Raw genomic sequence first — 6454 nt, 5'->3', positions numbered from 1 at the left:
CTCCGCATCGTCCCATAAGTAACTTCTTTCAAAAAAAAAAACTGGTTACACCGTAAAAGTATCTTCAATTTTTATTTTATTTTTACGCTCTGGTACTGGTGTATCATCGAATAAATAAATTCAAGCTATTACGAAATTGAGTTAGGTGCATATGCGCGTCAAATGAATTGTATTCATAGAATTGGATATATAAAGTCCACTAAGCTTGTTTTGATGCGTTTCACGTTGCGTTGACGAGTGCTAAAATGTAAGGAAGTTCTGCATTCTGTGAAATAGTATTTATGGGATGGTGAACATTGACAAAAACAAAAGAATATAATTCTGAATATTTTTTAGAATCACGTCTACCACCCGCAGAAGGTTCAGTAATACAAATTAGTATAAAAAAAACCGATTACATACAACCGATACAACCGATTACGATGCCATCAATGGAATGCGAAGTGTTCCGGTGTTTTTTTGTAATGTTACACATTGTATGCGATAAAAAACAAAAAACTTATATTCAATTTTACGAAATTTAATTATAAGCGTGTTTTTTTATTGTGTTGGTGGACGAGTTCACGGCCCACTTGATATTAAATGGTTACCGGAGCCCATAAACATCTACAACGTAAATGCCGCCACCCACCTTGAGTTATGAGTTCTAATATCTCAGTATAGTACAATGGCTGCCCCACCCTCCAAGCCGAAACGCAACACTTGCTTCACGGCAGAGAAATTGCATTATCACACACTATCACACTAAGACTAAGAATGTGTCTTAGTGTTAGTTAGATCTTAAATTGAGTCTTAGCCACCCATATTGAAACATGTGGTAAAATTATCAATTTAATTTTACAACGGCTGTCCCAACCTTCAAACTGAAATGTATGCTTGGAACACGACAGTAATAGACAGGGTAGTTATAACTATCTTTACAGTAATTATGTTAGAGTTTTTGGCGGGAACGCGAAGAGTGAAGTTGTGCGATTTGTTTGATTTTGTCTATTTAGTGTTTCTTCAGGTTCAAATGTGTAGTAATGGTGCTTTATTAACTGTTTAATATCTGTGAAAGTGCACAAGTGTGGGAAAATGAAACAATGCCGCTGGACGTAACTTCTCGGGATCCTCCAAAAAATCTCAGTAAATGACCACCATTTTACTAATATTATATTTCATCCTATATCATCTCATCTCATTTCATTTAATTTCATCCCAGTTCATTAATGTCTCAAATTAATCATCTTCATTTCATTTTATTCCATACTACCATTTTTCATAGAAATAAGAATATAAATTAAAATAAGACATGACCTATAGGTCTTAGTTACCAGGTCACAAAATCCCTTAAAAAGTAATTATGTTACGTATAATTTTATTGCTACCTTAATGGACTATATAAACGCACGATGTAACTGATACTATAATAGAAAACACAGTTCCTTAAATCGAATATGTCCTTTTTCTATCCAAACACGAATGAATGATAGCGTGTATAAATATAGGACGGTTATTGTAGTAGGCGAACAATAGTTTGTACCACTCAGCATATTGCTCGGTTGTCGCTAAAGAAAACGCTCGTGTTTCTGTTGGAGGCTGTCTCGGATGTGATATGTTCGTAAACGTAAATATATTGTTATATTTGAGGTAAGCAAACGCTTCCCGATTTTTTTAAGGGGTTTTATGACCTGGTAACTAAGACCTTCAAGTCAAGTCTTATTTTAATTTATATTCTTATTTTTATGAACAAATTTAATATGGAGTGAAATGAAATAAAGATGATTAATCTGAGACATTAATCAACTGAAATGAAATTAAATGAAATGAGATGACATGATATGGGATGAAATATAATCTCAGTAAAATGGTGGTTATGGTGGTGGTATATACAACTGAGACTTTTTCACTGGGCTTTTTGGAAGATCCCGAGAAGCTACGTCCATCGGCTTTGTTTCATTTTCCCACATTTGTGCACTTTCACAGATATTAAACCGTTAAGCTACCCGAGCTTCCCGCGCGCTATGAATTGTTCTTCTTCAAACGAGGCTTGTGGAAAGTATTACGCGGCAGGCAGCGGCTTGGCTCTGCCCCTGGCATTGCTGAAGTCTATGGGCGATGGTAACCACTCACCATCAGGTGGGCCGTATGCTAGTCTGCCTACAAGGGCAATAAAAAAAAGAGTTAATAAACCACCGTTATTACACATTTAAACCTAAAGAAAACACTAAATAGACAAAATAAAACAAATCACAAAACTTCACTCCTCGCATTCCGCCCAAAAGTGTCAACGCTTCCCGAAAATAAAGATAGGTGTTGCCAATGACTAAAAACTAAAAACAAAGATTTAGAACTCAATCTTTGTTTTTAGTTTTTAGTTTTTAGTACTTAGAGAAAAATAATTTACCAAGCAATTGATTAATGGGATGTGTTTTAAGCTCGCACGGGTAGGTATCATAATCTAGATTATATCTGAAGCGTATACGTCATGCGTTCCGGCTTTGAATTTGAAACTTCGAACTTATGTTCCAATATGATTGGGGGCATTCACGTCGTGTTGTTTATGGTAGATAAAAGCAACATTGAAATACAAAAAAAAACAATAGATTTTATTATATTAATTAGACTTCGTTTTTATTGTAATTTTGTCTTCTATAAAAAACTAAAGTTAATAAATGTCTAAATAAACAACAACGTATTTAACGCATAAAACACATAAAGGTGGAAAAATTCAGTCTTAAAAAAAATTAAGCAAACTAATCGAATCAAAACAATTGTCCGTGAGAATGCGTCTGAATTTTAACGGTTTTGAAAAATGAACTCTCCCATAAAATTCCCAATAAACACGTTGTACTAAACAAGAACTAAACCCAAAAGCAGTACGTTTCTGTACTCCGTATGAAAGTGCACTGCAAATACAAAGGAAGCTCAAAGCACGTTCACTCACATCCTCTGTGAGGTTTTTCTCTGTGGCAACCGATAAAAATGAAATGTAGTGTGCGCCATGCTCCGCTGCAAAAGCAAAAAGCGAGAAACGCGATTTGTACACCGTCAAATCATAGAGCCACGTATTTGTGTCCTTATTCGAGATATCAGAAACGTAGAGCCCGTGTGCTTAGTGCGAGTTTTTTAACTTCTCGATCGCGTAAAAGTTAACTCAAATTTGTATGGAGTTGGAACAGCGCCCCTAGCGGAAAACGAAGGGAAGCATACAGGGTGTTATTATTAAGCCGGTTTGTTTTATGTTTCCATTCACGAATGTCGGTCAATGCAAGTCCAAAATTTACAAAAATTTGTTTTATTATACTCGTATATCTCAACTGATGAGGAATATTCTTTTTTATGTAGTAGCAGGCTACAGTTCAATTTCTACCTTAATAACTGTGATGCCGCGGATGTAGGTATAAGTTGTAAGTTTAAGTTGATAATATAATTATAAATCGCGGATCGAAATCTTGAATTTTTTGCCATTGACAAATATCAATCTAATTTACTTCTTAGTTTGGTAATACAAAAAATACAATACCTACTTACTAGTTCTGGAATGATTTCTAATTTTAAGTTTGTTATTGAATTTTTTTTTTTTTACTATTGGTTTTAAGTAGTTACTGGACCCATAGACATCTAGAACGTAAATGCGCCACCCACCTTGAGATATAAGTTCTAAGATCTCAGTATAGTTACAATGGCTGCCCCACCCTTCAAACCGAAACGCATTTCTGCTTCACGGCAGAAAATAGACAGGGTGGTGGTACCTACCCGCGCGGACTTACAAGAGGTCCTGCCACCAGTAAAGAATATAACTATACAAGAATATAACTATTAAAGATATGAACATTATATAGTAGAAATATATATTTTTAGCTAATTTCCGTAACTCTCTATTTTCTGAAATAAGACCGAACAGACTAAAGGCTGTGGCCTTTTTCTTGCTTCCAAAACACACTAATCGCATTGAAAAGCCCTAAAATGCATTTCATTCTCGAAAATCCAGTCTCTTTTTGCATTTAATGCTCTTGCTGGACATCAAGCACATTCAAACGCTTCAATTAAAATAAAAGAAGTCCTGATCAGGAATAACATCATTGTTCCCATTTCATTTGTACGTTGCGAGCTATATTTACCGCTTCGTACCCTTTTAACTGTTCAGAGGGCGTAAGCAGACACGATGACGTAGATACACTCAATGAACAGCGCCTTTGACACGACAATATTGTCATACGATAGGTATTTGCATACATGGGAAATTATAATTTGCTTAAATAATGAAACAACAATAATTTTATTCGGGATAAAAATTACTTAGAAAATTAATAACAGTTTAAAAAAGTCCGAAAACTCGCGTTTGTACCTTTGTTAGATTAACTGAAAAGTAAAAATTATAATTATATATAAATAAAAAAATTAGACTAAAAAAAAATCATTGTATCGCTATTGTATCGTAATTGTATCGTAAAACGAGTTGGATGCTATTTTTTTTTTTTTTTTTTTATTGCCTTTGTAGGCAGACGGGCATACGGCCCACCTGATGGTGAGTGGTTACCGTCGCCCATGGACTTCAGCAATGCAAGGGGCAGAGCCAAGCCGCTGCCTACCGCTTAATACTCTCCACAAGCCTCGTTTGAAGAAGGACATGTCATAGCGCTCGGGAAACACCGTGGAGGGGAGCTCATTCCATAGCCGGATGGTACGTGGCAAAAAAGATCTCTGGAAACGCACTGTGGATGACCGCAGCGGCTCCAGGTAGTATGGATGAACTCTACTCCGGTGGCGGGCGGTGCGATGGTAAAAACGAGATGCTGGTATCATCTCGAACAATTCCTCAGAGCACTCCCCATGGAACATACGGTATAAAATACAGAGGGAACCGAAGTCCCTCCGCAGACCCAGAGGCTCCAAACGATCCGAGAGAATGGGATTATCGACAATCCGAACGGCCCTCCTCTGTATGGAGTCAAATGGAAGAAGCTGGTATTTGGGAGCCCCGGCCCAGAGATGGGAGCAGTACTCCATGCGAGGCCGGACTTGTGCTTTATAAAGCAAAAGTCTTTGTCCAGGCGTGAAGTACCGCTTCGCTCTGTTGAGGACTCCCAGCATTTTGGACGCCAACTTGGCTTTGCCTTCCAAATGACTCCGAAACTGGACATCGCTCGAAATGTCGACCCCAAGTATCCCGATACTCTCGGAAGGTTGCAGGGATACTCCTTGGAATTGCGGCGCCATGACAAAGGGGTCCTTCTTCGCAGTGAACGCGCAAACTTGTGTCTTTATCGGGTTGAATTGAACCAAGTTCAATTCACCCCATTCGGAGACTCGCCCCAGAGAGTTCTCCACTTCAGACACAAGTTTTGATCGTCTCTCTTGCACCGCGCTCCGAGAAAGACTCTGATGGCCGATATATCGCGCATCCCCCGTGCTGTCATCCGCATAGCAATGCATGCCATCAATAGACAGCATGTCATTGATATACAGGATGAAAAGCGTGGGGGAGAGCACCGAACCCTGTGGAACGCCAGCGTTAATGGTCATGGTATCAGAACAGTCACCGTCTACAACGACCGTGATGCTCCGCCCATCCAAAAAGCTAGCGATCCACTTGCAGAGACCCTCTGGGATTCCGTAAGATGGTAGCTTCGATAGAAGTGCCCTATGCCAGACCCTGTCGAAGGCCTTCGCGATATCAAGGCTCACAGCAAGAGCCTCGCCCTTGCTCTCCAAGGCTTCAGCCCACCTGTGAGTAAGGTATACAAGAAGATCACCAGCTGAGCGACCGTGACGGAAACCGTACTGTCGGTCACTGATCAGCTGGCGATCCTCAAGATACTTCAGGAGTTGTGTATTTATTATTCGCTCCATCACCTTGGAAAGCAAGGAAGTTATCGCGATAGGCCTGTAGCTCGATGGGTCCGACCGGTCACCCTTCTTGGGGATAGGGTGGACGTGGGCGGTCTTCCATGAAGACGGAACCCTGTTAGTGCAATAAGAGAGGCGATACAAACGCGTTAGCGCAGGTGTCAGCTCAGGGTCGCACGTTTTCAAAACCACTGCGGGGATGCCGTCTGGCCCACTCGACTTATGGACGTCCAGGAGTCGGAGCTCCCGCCTGACTGCACACTGTGTGAAGCAGATATCCGGCAGGGAGCTATCACACCGGGGGATGTTCGGTGGTGTGGCACCCCCGTCGTCCACAGTCGAGTTCGAGGCGAAGAGTTTGACCAGAAGGTCAGCCTTCTCTTTCGCGCTGTGGGCCAGATTGTCATCGGACTTGCGCAGTGGTGGGAGACTTGACCTGCAAAAGTTTCCTTCTGCAGCTTTGGCGAGCGACCAAAAAGCACGGCTCCCGGAGGGATAGCTCTTCAATCGCTCGCCAACTCTAGCGACGTGCTCCGACTTTGCCTTGGCAATTACGTTCTTGTAGGACCTGGAAGCGGCGTTATATTTCCGCCTTTCCCCTGAGATGTTAGGATCCCGACGT

Source organism: Bombyx mandarina, chromosome 11, assembly GCF_030267445.1.
Source record: "Bombyx mandarina strain Sakado chromosome 11, ASM3026744v2".
Classification (NCBI taxonomy): Eukaryota; Metazoa; Arthropoda; class Insecta; order Lepidoptera; family Bombycidae; genus Bombyx; species Bombyx mandarina.
The sequence above is the reverse complement of the archived record's forward strand: the minus strand, read 5'-3'. Positions refer to the sequence as shown.